Source organism: Equus przewalskii, chromosome 3 (genome assembly GCF_037783145.1).
Source record: "Equus przewalskii isolate Varuska chromosome 3, EquPr2, whole genome shotgun sequence".
Taxonomy (NCBI): Eukaryota; Metazoa; Chordata; class Mammalia; order Perissodactyla; family Equidae; genus Equus; species Equus przewalskii.
The window spans coordinates 50,302,671-50,318,422 of NC_091833.1; the positions used below are offsets into that span (position 1 = coordinate 50,302,671).

A 15,752-nucleotide genomic window follows, 5' to 3' on the forward strand; every position below is an offset into this window, starting at 1 on the left:
ACAACCACTTTGTAGATAAAAACAAATGTACGTAGCTATTAAATTTCACAATATAGAGTCACAAGAGAAAACCATGAAAAATTTCAAATTGCTGTAAGTATATTTATTTGAGTCATGCAATAACTTATAGTTAATCTATTATTGACTATCGAAAGAGTGAAGTTGATATATTGTAGCTTTTTAATTTAAATTTATTTTTTATTTTGTACGTTGATATATTGTAGCTTCCTACCCTGCTTTATTCCAGAAAGGATTTCCAGTGCTTACAAGAGTATCTAAAGTTATGAAGTGGTCAAAAGAATTGAAAGCAGGGCCTCAAACAGATATTTGTACACCCATGTTTATAGCAACATTATTCACAATAGCCAAAAAGTGGAAACAACCCAACTGTTCATCGACAGATTAATGGGTAAACAAAATGTGGAATATTATTTAGCGTTAAAAAGAAATAAAATTGTGATAATGCTACAACACAGATAAACCCTGAAAACCTTATGCTAAGTGAAACAAGCCAGACATAAAAAAGGCAAATACTATATGATTCCACTTATATGAGGTATGTAACATAGTCAGACATGAAGAAAGTAGAATAGAGGTTACTATGGGTAGGTGGGGAGAGGGAATAGGAAGCTATTATTTAATGAGTATAGAGTTTCAGTTTGGGATGACGAGAATTTCTGGAGGTGATTAGTGGTGATAGTTACACACCACTGTGAATGTATTTAATGCCACTGAATCATACACTTAAAAATGGTAAATTGTATGTTATTATATTTTACCACAATGTAAAAAATAAAAGTTAAAAAGAATTTTAAAAATAACTATAGCATCTAAAATACTCTCAATCTTAATGGCTACATATAATAATCATATTTATCTCTTGCACAGTTTATGATTACATAATTGGTTTAGTTTTATAAACCTTTACTAAGCACCTACTGTGTCCCCGGGGCTGTGCTAGGTGGGAACTGGTGATACAAAAAAATTCTAAAACTTTCCAGTGAGAATGGAAATCATGTCTTCCATTTGGCAGTATGCTATAAAAGCAATTTAATTCTTTCAAATATTCGCAAACTCCTATACTCTGCTTATTTTTCTCTGAGACATTTTCCTACCAGCCTTACATTCGTTTAATCTTTACAACAATGCTGTGAGATAGACATTACTATTGGCTACAATTTCAGATAAGCAATCATAACATTCAATGCTTTGTCTGAGGTCACACAGCTGGTGAGTGAATGATGGACCCTCAGTCCAGCTCCAGGGCCCAGGCTCTTAATCCTCATGCTACCCCGCCTCTCATGTGAGGGGACTGTATTTTTCAGTTCCTTCCAATTTTTCTCTGACTGATTTTTTCAGTCTCCTCATCAGGGCCGTCTGCTTCCTCTTGCTGCTGGGACACTGCTGTTCCTCCAGTGAGGGCTGCAGTGAAAGCGAGTACATATGGCTAGCAGAATTCTAAGATGGCGCCCAAGACTTCTGGTCCTTGGTGTACAAGCCCTGTGTCATCCCCAGACCTGTGACTGTGATGGATTTTCCTCTGTGACGAGGTTACGTTATATGACACAGTTGATTTTAAGAAAGGGAGATTATCCTGGTAAATCTAACCAAACCACATGAGCCTTTTAAGAGCAGAGGATTTCTCTAAGGCTGGTCTCATGAGGAGAAGTCAGAGAAATGCGCTCAGGGGGCCTGGAAAGCATTCCTTCATTTTGTGAACTGGTACGGAGAAGGGTGACCAGGTGGAGCTGAAAACAGTTCCCAGCCAACAGCCAGCAGGAAAATGGGGATCTCAGTCCTACAATCACAAGGAAGTTAATCCTGAGCAAACCCAGTGAATTTGGAAGAGGACTCTGAACCCAGATGAGATGGCAGCCCTTGCTGACACCTTGATTTCAGAGCAGTGAGACCCTGAGCAGAGAATCCAGCCACCTGTGCCTGTGCTTCTGACCTACAGAACTGTGACCTAATGAATGATGTTTTCTAAGCCATGATGTTTTAAATTTATTGCATTTTGTTACACAGCAATAGAAAACTGATACAGGAGGTCACAGTGATAAGACTATCTCCCTGACCAAATATATACCATGTAACTTTCACTCCCTCTTTCCAAACTGTATTAAATATTTAAGAAATAAAATCAAATTTTTCTTTCTGTAAATGTTTCCTTTTCCCGTTTTCCTGTGAAAATGTTTTTATAAGTATTTCAAGTTTTAGGGGGAGTATTAATATCTCCAGATATTTTTTTCTCAGTAGGAAATGTTATTGATGAGGATCAAGGCTGCTCCAGGGAGAAAAGCCCAAGGCGTCCTGCCCTACATCCCGATCTGCATCATCCTCTGGGAAGCATAGGACGCCCTGACCTGATCCGATCTGATTCTTATCTAAAGTTATAGGACCACCCAGTAACCAGACCCCATCTGCACTGATGCCATTTTAACGACTTTATCACATAACCTTTCCTTTGTCTTGTAAGGAGAGAACTCACATACTTATACTTTATAAATTTAGCCCTGCCCTCAACCCGTGTCTTGCAGCTCTTCACTGCCCATGCTACTCCATGCTATTCTCTGAATAAAGGAGCACTACTGCCAAACTTGAGAATCCAAGAAATCTTTCTTTCGACTCCTCTACTCACCGAGCCCGCATACTTATGACATATTAATTGATCCTGAAGAGGCTGCAATCTGAAAGATAAGATTCCAGGGGACCAGAGGTATATTTTTGTTTTGTTTTTCACTTGACTCAGCTAGTTCTATAAAATTGTACAGAGCCTCCTTTCTTTGCAGGCAGGAAAGAGCAGGTGGAGCTTGGACAGATAAATCAGGCAGCACATCCCCCAGTGCCTTTTGTTCACCAGCTTGTCCCTCAGAGATGCTGATCTGAGAAAGGCAGTGGCTGACCCATCTCTGGCCTTGTTGAAATAGATGTCTCCCCACTGCTGAGCTTATTGATCTTGCATTCTGTTCCCTCCCCTCTCTTGAGGGCTTGATGGGTATACTTTTGCTGGGAGTAAAATAAAAAGTAGAAGTGCACTCACTTAAAAATGTTGATTTTTGGGACTGGCCCCGTGGCCCAGTGGTTAAGTTCGCACATGCTGCTGCAGGCGGCCCAGTAGTTCGTCAGTTCCAATCCTGGGCACGGACATGGCACCACTCATCAAGCCAGGCTGAGGCGGCATCCCACATGCCACAACTAGAAGGACCCACAACTAAAAATACACAGCTATGTACCGGGGGGCTTTGGGGAGAAAAAGGAAAAAAAAATGTTTATTTTGGGGTCTGGCCCTGTGGCTGAGTGGTTAAGTTTGCACGCTCTGCTGCAGGTGGCCCAGTGTTTCGTTGGTTCGAATCCTGGGTGGGGACATGGCAGTGCTCATCAAACCAGACTGAGGCAGCGTCCCACATGCCACAACTAGAAGGACCCACAACAAAGAATATACAACTATGTACCGGGGGGGGCTTTGGGGAAAAAAAGGAAAAAAATTAAATCTTTAAAAATATATATATATTTAAAAAAAGTATAAAAAATGTTTATTTTGAGAGTCACTTGTTTCTATGTCAATAACCTTAGAGATTAATCTAAAGGGGTCTATTCTTCCTCACCAAGTTCATTGAACTCCGCTTCCTAAATCTAAGTCATCTTTGTGTCCAACAACTTAACTCACCCTAAAGGAGGCAGACTTCTGGCTCTGACTGAGTTAGATGAGTTCCACACAACATTCTGGCCTTACACTGGGGGAGCCTCAAGGTCAAGGTAACCTTTGCTGAATGTCAGCAGCGAGGTACATTTTTGACATTCCTTGTGATTTGTAGGGAAGTGCCAAAAGGTAGCTCCCTCCCTGCCCTATCCCGAGCCCTCCACTTAGCACTCCTAAGCCCTGGGAGCTAATTCTCTGGTTCCTTTTCTTCAGGTGCTGGCAGTTGACTTTGAGGGCCATTAAAGCAGTGGATTTCAGAAAAATGGACAGGGTAGTCCATTTGAATTGTTTTGATTTGAGGATCTCTAGATTTTATTAGCTCTGGAAAAGAAGACCTCCCATGGAGTCTTCACCTGTTGGCATTTCCACATTGGGGTTTGAAGCAAAGCTTTAGCTACTAATAAAAATTTTCCTCACCTGTTTTGCCTTCTTTGATATTGTGAATGATTAAATGATTAAAATAAACAAAATCTGGCATTAGATTTATTCTCTTGGTGAAGATGTCTATTATTCATTTCAAAGTTGAATTACAATTTTTCCTTAATGAAGATAAAAGTAGCTGCAAAGAGTTATTTAAATAGAATATAAAGCAGTGGTTCTCAACCCATTTAAGTCACAGCATCTTTTGAAACCCTGATGAAAGCTTTGGCTTCCCTCCCAAAAAAACCTATATATAAACACATAATTTTGCATATACAATGTGTAACTGCTAACTCATACATCTATTTTGAAAGACTTTCTTGATAAACAAGGAAGGAGTCATTTTCCACATGGTGTAAGTGTAGCTTCTTTTTATCTGACAGTAACAAATTGACATTTAAAAAATATTTTTCAGGGGCCAGTCTGGTGGTGTAGTGGTTGGGTTCAAGTGCTCCACTTCGGCAGCCCAGGCTTCGTGGGTTTGTCTCCTGGGCACAGACCTACATACTGCTCATCAGACCATGCTGTGGTGGCATCCCACATACAAAAATGGAGGAAGACTGGCACAGCTGTTGGCTCAGGGACAATCTTCCTCAGGCAGAGGGAGGAGAATTGGCAGCAAATGTTGGCCAACCTTCCTCACCATATATATATATATATAAGTTTTTTCATTTAAAAATCCTGGAAGGATATACACCAAAAATTTTTAGTGGGTGGTAGGATTTGAGATAATTTTTAATTTTTTTCTACAGTCATCTTTGATGTCAGGTTTTTCCAGTTTTTTTTTTCTTTTTTAATTTATTTATCTGTTTGGGTTAATTTTTTTGTTTTATTTTGTCAGTTAACATTTAGAATATAAAATTTTCAGAAGAGAAAAGCTATTTTCACTTTGGATAAAGAATGCTGTGTGATTGTAAATGATGTGAAGAAAATATTATCCAGGAGTCAGAAGCCTTTATATTTTGGGGGCATTTTATTATATAGATTTATAAAATATTATATATTTTATACGATTATTCTACTTTATACTATTATAAAAATAAAATAATGAATCTCATACCCGTCATGCAGCCACTCCAATTGCCAGCTCTTGGTCAACCGGTTTGATCTATTTCTACCCACTTCCACCTTTTCTATCATTTTTTTAAATTGTGATTTTAAAAAACCACACAACATTCAATTTTCCTTCTTAACCATTTTTAAGTGCACAGTTCAGTAGTGTTAGCATATTCACATTGTTGTGCACCAGGGCTCTAGAACCTTTTATCTTGCAAAACTGAAACTCTATACCCATTACACATGAACTCCCCCTCCTCTTCTGCCCCCCACCCTTGGCCACCACCTTTCTACTTTTTGTTTCTATGATTTTGACTACTTTAATATTTCACATGAATGGAATCACACCGTGTTTGTCCTTTCACAACTGGCTCATTTCACTGAGCATGATGTCCTCAAGGTTCATCTACGTGGTAGCATGTGACAGGATTTCCTTCTTTTTCAACGCCACACAATAATCCATTGTGTGTATATACCACATTTTCTTTATCTAGTCATCTGTCAATGGACATTTGGACTGCTTCCACCTCTTTCTTCCGTTATTTTTAAGCAAATCCTACATATCGTGTTATTGGAAATATTCCTTATTTCATATTAATCCAATCCAAGTTAGGCCACTTCATATTAAGTTAGTGCAGCCCCTAATACAATATTATATGCAGCCGGGTAATCATTATGTTACATGATATATAATGGGGCAGAAGGCATAATCAAAGAGGAGAAAGAGCTCATCAATAGATAAAATGTTCAATTTTTTTTAACCTAGGGATTCGTTATTGAAGCTCACCAATTCATCTTTCCAGGGTTAAGAGGAAAGAAACTCCCCCATTCAAGCACTAACACTGGATAATTTATAGAGATTGCCATAATGTGACAACTTCAGATTTTCACAAGCATCAGTGTTTGCTTGAAGACTACAGACAATTTAGATTGTAAAAATATTTTAGGGGTGCTGGCCTGGTGGTATAGTTCTTAGGTTCACACACTCCACTTTGGCAGCCCGGAGTTCACGGGTTCAGATCCTGGGTGTGGATCTATATGCCACTCATCAAACCATGCTGTGGCAGCATCCCACATACAAAACAAAGGAAGATTGGCACAGATGTTAGCTCAAGGCCAATATTCCTCACCAAAAAAAATATGTATTTCAGGGAAAAATTCTTAAATCAGAAAACTACATGTTATCAGCTACATCTTAGTACAAAATCAGTTCAAACATTTTAAAATCAGTGACATAACTGGCAAAATTTGAATAAGATCTATAGATTATAGAAACATAATAATGTTAATTTCCCAGCTTTAATAATTGTACTATGGTTTATGTAAGATATTGACATTTGGAGAAATAGGTTGAAGGTTATACTTGTACTATTTTTGCCACAGTTATGAAAATCTGAAATTATTTAAAAATGAAAGTTTTTTTTTTAATATTGTCACCTGAGTTAACATCTGTTGCCAATCTTCTTAATTTTTTTTTTCCTTCTTCGTCTCCCCAAAGCCTCCCAGTACATAGTTGTATATTCTAGTGGTAGGTCCTTCTGGCTCTGCTATGTGGGACGCTGCCTCAGCATGGCTTGATGAGTGGTGCCATGTCTGCGCCCAGGATCCAAACTGGTGAAACCCTGGGCCACCGAAGTGGAGCATGCAAACTTAACTATTCAGCCACAGGCTGGCCCCAAAATGAAAAATGTTTTGAGTGCTAGTTTCTATATATAAAATTGGCATCTTCTGAGTCAAACTTAGTTTTGCTTTGCCCTTTTAAAATCCCAAGTTTAATGGGTTAGAGATTGAGAAATGCACATACTGTGGGAAGGTCAAAATGAAAGGGTGATAATGTTGGTCATCCTGCATCTGGGCAAGCACCAGGGCATGCTGGGAGCTTCCTCCCCAGAGACCCAGCTACCTCTCTGATGTGTAAAAGAGGGCCTGGTGCCAACAACTAAGCAGAGATACCCACCAACTTCTTAATCTTTGACTTTTTTCATAAGAACAGAATTTTTATCTGCAAAAAGACAAACTAAATATGAAACTTGGAGCCACGTAAAATACAGGAGAAAGGGAGCTTGGGGGGGTCACTTTTATTTATTTATTTATAATTATTTATTACTATTAGCATAAAGGAAAACATACAAGTTAAATGAACTAACTTAGCCTTCTAATAATTGGACATAATTCCATTTTCATGAATTTCTTCTCCATGCTTTCTTTCTGTGGCCTGCATGAGTTTATCACAAGCTCTCCCTGTGTTCAATAAATTTGAGCTAACATCTAACCCTTTATTGGGCGATTTATATCATCTTACAGCTTGATCCTGAAAACTCAGTATCTGTTAATTTCATAGTAATTATTATCGAGTAAACAAGCACAAGTTTTATCTTAAAGAAAAGCTCTAGGCAGTAGAACCAGGTGTGAAAGAAAACTCCGAACTAAATCGATATAACACAAGGTAAATAGTTGGCCTGAGAAAAATACAAACAACCATTTTACTGAAATGATGCCAAAGATCCAGTTTCAGTAAACCAGATATTTTATATCATATAGACACTACACACAAAAAGTTTATTGTGCACACACCAAAAAATGGTTTGTAAACAGGGAGCACTCAAACCAAAACACGGAATGAGGCTCAGGGGTATATGGTTATAAAGCAGCTTATATAGTGAGAAGGCAGTGACTTTATTCTTCACAGTGATTGGTTATAATATTGCAATTTTCTTAAATGATAGACAGTTGGTCAGTGGTTACCTCATATTAACCTTGGGAAACAGTTCAAGTTTCGCTTATGGTTTTTAGAGGCATAAGCAAGAAATGACTCAGATCAAGTTAGTCTTCAAAATAAGCGAAATTAAGCTTTGCTTGTATGACTAAAGGGGGGGTTTTGTCTGCTCAGGGAATTTTCAAGGCTGGTCTCCATTTGTTTTTGAGTTTAACATCCCTATGCTCTGAAGGACCCCACAATTGGTTTAATGCTCTGCTGTCACCATTTTGAAATTCTTAATAATTTGGGAACAACGAATCCTGCATTTTCATTTTGTGCAGGGCCCTGCAGATCATGGATCTGATCCTGGCTGAAGGCATCCCTAGTACCATCAGCCCTCATCCAGGGTAAGACTTTGTAGACATCACGGCCTTAAGTGTCTAAACCCCAGCCTCAGCCTCTGTTCCCTTAAGCTGGAAGGTAAGACTCCAACCCCAAGGTCATCATTTATCTAAAAGGTACTCAGTGCATGTTAATTTCCATCGCTTTCCCTCTCTCCTCCCCATTTTCCCTTTCCCCTTTCCCTCTTCCTTACTTTATTCTCCTTTTCTCCTTCCACTTCTTTCCCTCCTAATCACCCACCACCTTACCAGTTCCTCCTCCCTCATTCTGCCTCCCCTCTCCCAAATGTTTCAAATTCCCATTCCTCTGCCCCCCCTTCCCTTTCTATCCAACCTTCACCCACTCCCATTCCCCATTCAGAGTGAGACCTTTGAGAGCTGGTGCCCCAAGAGCCCGTGTGGCCAGAGACACCCAGGCTTAGTGTTTCAGCTAATGCCAGCTCTGCACTCCGAGTGACCACGCTCTGAGGTCCTTTAGATCCTGCAGAGATGGAGTCAACTACTGTCCTTTGACTTTTCCAAAACACATCCAAATTTTTATTCCCTGCTTTCTGATCATTCCAGATTGAATCCAAGGAAAATCTACCTTTCAATTAAAGGATGTCTTGGAGAGCAACTTCTCTCTTTGAGATGACCCAGAAATAGATCTGAGCGAAAGAAAATAGACCAGAGACCTGCAGGCCCCTGGAATCTTGGAAATCTGGGCAGGCCAGCCTGACTCTGGAGTCATTCTCGGCAGAATGGAGACTGTTAATTTGCTCTATTCACACTTATGTAACTTCGCACCTGATGATGACTGCGCTGTATCAGAGTCTGTATACTCTTCACAAAGGTGCTGCCCTCTTCGTCAGAATCTTACGAAACAGGAGAAAGGTGAGCATTATAAATCTTGGCTGGCAAAGCTTAAACAAACACGAACAAACGAAATGCATCTGGGGGTGGTGTCAACACAAATGGTAGTAGCTGCTCCTGATTCGTCAGGGCACCTGCCAAGTGGAGGCCTGAGGACTTAGGATGAAGAACTTTGCTCAGTTTCAGTGAAAGAAAATTCACTATTTGAACTGAAACATGACCCGAGTTCACACAGAGAGGTATCTCTTCTTAGCTCAGTCAAGGTGAAAGACGGGCTAATCTAGAGTAGGTTCTGGAAAATAAGTCATAATTCTTACTTTTAATGCGGGGTAGGGAGGGCAAAAAGCCCTTCAATATTGTTTGCTTGCTTGATTTTTAAGGGACTGCGGTTTTCTTCAAGCAGAGAAATCATGGTAGTGGAGAGAAAGAAAAAAATTATTTTCATAAGCCAGTGAGCAAAAAGTATTCTGTCCAGTAAACAAAGGAGTGTGAGTGGCCTGGTAACACTTGTTATGGTAACACAAGATACTGGAGCTAACTAATACAATAGAACTGAGTTTCTTACTCATGTAAAGGACCCAGGCGGTGTGCCTGGTCAGAAGGCAGCTTTTATGGTCATTCCAGGGTGTGAAGTCCTTCCTTCTTGTAGTTCTTCTGTTTTCTAGGATCTCAGAGTTCTCTAAAACAGAGGGTGTAAGAGAGAATGGAAAAGCCTCATCCACTTCTAAAAAACCTGCAGCCCCATCCAAACATCCATCAATGAATGAATGGATAAATAAATGTAGCATATCCATACTGTGGAATATTATTCAGCCTTTAAAAAGGAAGGAAATTCAGGGGGCCGGCCCCATGGCCAAGTGGTTAAAGTTCCACGCACTCTGCTTCAGCAGACCCAATCTGTGTGTTCAGATCCAGGGTGCAGGCCTACTCCACTCATCAGCCATGCTGTGCAGGCATCTCACAAATGTTAGCTCAGGGTTAATCTTCCTCACAAAAGAAAAAAAAGGAAGGAAATTCTAACACATGCTACAACATGGGTGAACTTGGAAGACGTCATGTTAAGTGAAATAAGCCAGACACAAAAGGAGAAGTAATCTTTAATTCCAGTTATCTGAGGTACCTAGAATATTCAAATACATACAGACAGAAAGTAGGACAGTGGTTACCAGGGGCTGAGAGGAGGAGAGAATGGGGAATTATTGTTTACAAAGTAGATAGTTTTAGTCTGGGAAGATGAAGAAGTTCCAGAGATGGATAGTGGTGATGATTGTACAACAATGTGAACGTACAAAACACCACTGAACTGTACACTTAAAAATGGTTAAAATGGAAAATTTTCTGTTACGTATATTTCACCACCATTAAAAAAAAAAAAAAAAAACAACCTAGAACGAGTCAAGAGGGTCTGGGAACAAATAATCTTTGGCTAAGCAGCTGCTTTCCAGAGACCCCTCCACACTGTGAGAGGGAGCACAAAGTTTGGGAGGACATCTAGCCTTTTCTGCCACCACTGAAAAGGGAGAGGGACAAAGCACTGAAGGATTCTTTTTAAAAATGACCCCTGCCTGATCCTCACTCGCCCCTATTCAAATAAAATGTGTTGTGGGTGATTATTTGCTTTCAGTGTTAATAGTTTATTCTCACCTTTTTGAATGTTATCTATATAGCTAATATGTTTTGAGCACTTCCCACACCCCAGCCCATGCTGTAAATGCCCTGCACGTATTATTTAACCATCGTAAAACCTTTGAGGTAGATACTCTTGTTACCCTTATTTTAAGGTAAAGGATGAGATACAGAGAAATTATTTAACTAGGCCAGAACACACAGGTACTGAATGGCATAGCCAGGATTGAACCCATTATCCCACAGAGCCCATGTTCTTAACCACTATACCACACTGCCTTCCAGGAAGCTGTGGTGTATTGTGACTAATTTGTGGTATAGTTGGCTAAGATAGTGGTTCAGCTGCTGTTAATACTAGCTTACACTAAAGAGAAGGTTTATTTCTCTCTCATTTTAAAAATCTAACCTGTTGGGTGGTCCAGAAGGAGAGGCCAACTATGCTCGACAGTATAATTTAGGGACCCAGACTCCTTCTACCTTGTTGCTCCATCTTCTCCTATGTGTCTTCCTTGTACTCCAGCACATCCTCGTGTGAGCCCAAAAGAAACGGGACAGAGGAAGTGGAGGGGAAGCAGCTTCCTTCTATGTATGTGATCTGGAAGTCACACACACCATTTCCATTCTTGTGGCTCAGCCATAACTTAGTCAGACAGTCACACCCAGCTGTAAGGGGAGCGGAGCATGTAGTGCCCAGCTAGGCAGCCGTGTACGCACTGGAAACTCAGGGAAGACTTGATTATTAGCAATCTCTGCCATGCATGGTCATCACATAAAGGTCACATGATTAATCATCAGACCATACGTATTAACCAGGTACCAGAGATGGAGAGGTATTAAAAAGAATTTGTAGAGAAAGCAACTTGGAGAAATTCTAGGTCATAGAGAATACGGCCACAAATAGCCTGTAGAAATAAGCAAGCACAACTTGCTGGTGGGATGAACCCCGGTTTTGGATTCCAAAAGACTCAGGTTCTAATTTGGCTCTGCTATTTACCAGTATGTGAGTGTGGGCAATTTACTTAACTTCTCTCAACTTTGGTTTCCCCTTCTGTAAAACAAAATTGACAATACCTACCTTCACAATTATTTTGCCAATTAAGAAGAGAATGCACATAATGTGTAAAAAACACGTCAAGTTCAACATTTCCAAAACCAAAGTGTGACTATTCTTTCCCAAACCTGTTCTTCTCGTAATCTTCCCTATCACAGTAGATAGCAACTCCATCCTTCTGATTCTCAGAATAAAATCCTTGGAATTATCATTGACTGCCATTTTTCGTCTTTATACCTAAACGGTCAGCAAATCCTGTCCACGCTTCACTCAAACCATATCCACAGGTCAACCACCGCCCCAACGTGACCTGCTACCACCACGTCGTCCCCACATCTTCTTGGGCGTCCTGCCGTATTCCCCAGCAGCCAAAGTCGTCTTCCTAAACATAAGACCGATTGTGTTCAGGGCCTTCCTTTGTTGTCTCCTTAGAGTAAAACCCTTCACAATCCAGCTACCTGTTAACCCTCTGACCTCATCTCTTATTACTCTTACCCTTTTTAATTCAAGTGGAACCTGGAGATCACAGGTCTTAGAGGAGCAGCCTGTGAAGTATGGCTGGGCTCCACCTATTAATGCTCTTCCCTAGCCAGTGCAAGACCAAATCCATGCCAGGAAGAGAAGGAAGCAGAAATATGAAGCATTTCACAGTGTTTGGAAGGATTATGTTGAAAGGGCATTAGAGAGATTTTTGTTTTAAAAAATGCTTCTTGTCAAAAGAAGCATTTGGAAAGATAGCTGAGACATCACTCAGGCCTCAGCTCAAATGTCACATCCTCAGGGCCTCCCATGACAACCCCATCTAAATTAGCCTCTTCGTCCTGCCACTCTTCACTCTACTGTATTTCCTTCATAGCACCTCCCACTATCTGATATTTGTTTACTATTTATTGGCTTATGTGTTTTGTGGTTCTCTCCCTTCCAAGAGAACGTAAGCTCCAAGAGAGCAAGCACCTGACTAGTCTTATTTACCACTGTATCCCAATTACTTGATATGGTACCTACTATTTATTAGGTGTTAAATATTTCTTGAATAAATGAATGTGCAAAATAGTTGTGTGAAGAGGTATATTCATTAAGGTAACATTCACCACTGTAACAGATAAATCCCCAAATCGCAGGGGCTAGTAGAATGGAACTTTGTCATGCACATGAAGTCCACTCAGGGTACCAAGCTACTTTCCTGTGGTCTGCTCTCCCAGGGGACTTTGATGTCCTCTGCATTTGGTCAGCAGAAGGCAAAAACACAATGGAGGTTCATGCGCGTAAGATTTTGTAAGCTAGGCTTACGAGTGACATGTATTACTTCCTCTCACCTTATTTTGGCTCCAACTCAGTCACGTGGCTACTTGCTTTCAAAATTTATTTTGAAACTGTATGTTATTGATTAATGGATGAATCAAGTCAGTCACAGAAGCACTAACATGTCTGCTCTTGTCCCGGTGCTCCCGATGACAGCAAAACGTTCAAAGATGAAAACTTACAGGTAAATTGTTTATGTAAAATACATTCATTTATAACAGAATTATAGTAAATTTAAAGGAAAATAAAATTATAAAATTAATTTTTAACAAATACTTATAGAAAATACAAGGGTTATATTTTATTTCCCATAAACCTGTAGTCAGGATATTCTTCTTGGGTGTCCTTAGTGACGTCATAGTGCCCTCCTCTTCTCCATGACCTTCTTCAGAACCATCTCTCTAAAATCAGTTCCTCTGTTTATTTATAACACACGCCTTCCTCCGCAGGCAAATAATATTATAATTTAACCTTAAATATTGCATATAAAAAGATGATACTCTTTTGAGAGAAACCAAATAATTAATCCCAGAAATTAAGAAAAGGATACCAGGGGCCAGCCCCGTGGCCAAGAGGTTAAGTTCGCGCGCTCTGCTGCAGGCGGCCCAGTGTTTCGTCAGTTCGAATCCTGGGCGCGGACGTGGTACTGCTCATCAAACCACGCTGAGGCGGCATCCCATATGCCACAACTAGAAGGACCCACAACTAAGAATATACAACTATGTACCGGGGGGCTTTGGGGAGAAAAAGGAAAAAATAAAATCTTTAAAAAGAAAAAGAAAAGGATACCAGAAGAAAAGGGATATGAAGCTAATTTGTGGAGAAAAGAGAAAAACAAAACAACAGAACATGACTTTGATCTAGTGAGCAGCACAGGAGATGGGACAGGAGGTGCATGCGTGTGTGGGTTGTGCATACTTGATTTGGAGATCCCACAGTGTGTTTAACCACCTCTTCTGGACAAAGTCACACATCCCCTGCCAAGGCTGCCCGAGCAATCTGTACAGCCTTCTTATAACACTTCTACACCAGATTACAACTGTCTGTTGCTCTCCTGCGTCTCCACTGGATCAAGTTCCTTGAAGGCAGAAACCTTATCCTTCCTTCTTCAGATTCCCGAATCTTCCACAATGCCTGTGGACAGTAAGGCCCCAATTAATGTTTAGATGAAATTTTCTAAGAAGACTGGTGAAAACAATGTAGAGAGAGGAACATTCCCACGCACTCCTCCAAAATGCCAGCAGTCAGACTTATACCCCCCAGGGAAGAGACCGGTAGCTATTTCTCTGAGAAACTGAAGCACTCAAGAGACAAAATCTATAGATTCTGACATTTGGGGGTCCAAAACGGAAAAATTTCAGTGGTCCTCCAAAAAAACTACAGTGAAGCCCATCTGACAACAAGACCTACTCATGCCTTCAGAACTTCCGATCGATTTTTTAGAGTCTGGGCACACAGGATTGTCAGATATTTGAAAAATATGCCTCCCGCACGGCAGATAGAGATCATAAACAATGTTTTTAGGAAAGAACTAAAAAATAAACAATGAAAGGAGGAAAACAAAACTTCAAAGAGACTATAATAGATATCCTCAGAGAGATACTGCATCCACGAAAGAAAAAGGATGCTATTAAGAGGGAACAACAGAGAACAAAATAGAGCTCTTGATAATTACAAATTAGATAGCAGGCATAAAAAATTCTTGAAAACTTTGGCAGTTAAAGTTGAGCAAATAGGGGCTGGCCCCGTGGCCGAGTGGTTAAGTTCGCGTGCTCTGCTGCAGGCGGCCCAGTGTTTCGTCAGTTCGAATCCTGGGCGCGGACATGGCACTGCTCATCAAACCACACTGAGGCAGCATCCCACATGCCACAACTAGAAGGACCCACAATGAAGAACATACAACTATGTACCAGGGGGCTTTGGGAAGAAAAAGGAAAAAATAAAATCTTAAAAAAAAAAATTAAAAAAAAAAAAGTTGAGCAAATAGCTAGAAAGAGGAACAAAAAGAGAAAAAAATGGAAAGAGAAACTTTTTTTAAAAAATACTGTTGAGGATGACTAACATCTATCTAATAGGAGGGCCAGAAAAATAAATATATAAATAAAAGTTAGAAAGGGAGAAAATAGGAAATAAAACCACAAAAGAAGGATATCTAGAATTGATCAAAATGTTTCCAAATTCAAAGGGCTACTTATATCTATGTATGAGTGTTCAGACTGGAAGATCGCCACTAACAGTAAAGGAGAAAAGATTTATACCAAAGTGCATCATCATGAAATTGAAGAGCACCAGGGACAGAGATGATCTTAAAAGCTTACAGAAAGGAAAAAATGTCACGTTTAAAGTTTCGAGGGTAGAACAGCCTTAAACTTCTCAAGAGCAACTCTGGGAAGCTAAAAAAGACTAGGGAAACAATGCCTACAAAATTTGGGAGAGATATAATTTTAAAACTAGAGTTCTATGTCCAAGAAAATTATCAAAGAATTATAAGGGTAGAAAAAGACAGTTTCAGAGATGCAAGTTTGCCAGTGTCAGTGCAGGCAGAAATGGAAGCTTGCCAACCTTGTATACAGCCTTTCTCAGGAAGTAACCAGGATATCCTTCATCAAAATGAGGGGGTAAACCACGACAATACATGCCACAAGA

General features: G+C 40.1%; 1 long non-coding RNA gene across 1 annotated transcript in view; it reads right to left on the reverse strand.

Annotated features, from left to right (window-relative positions):
• Window positions 1-10,384: 10,384 nt before the first annotated feature.
• LOC139082531 (uncharacterized) overlaps window positions 10,385-15,752 on the reverse strand; it is a 43,885-nt gene continuing 38,517 nt past the window's right edge. The window contains exon 3 of the long non-coding RNA XR_011538626.1: window positions 10,385-14,240. This is a non-coding gene — a long non-coding RNA (uncharacterized lncRNA). The remainder of the gene's footprint in view (window positions 14,241-15,752) is intronic.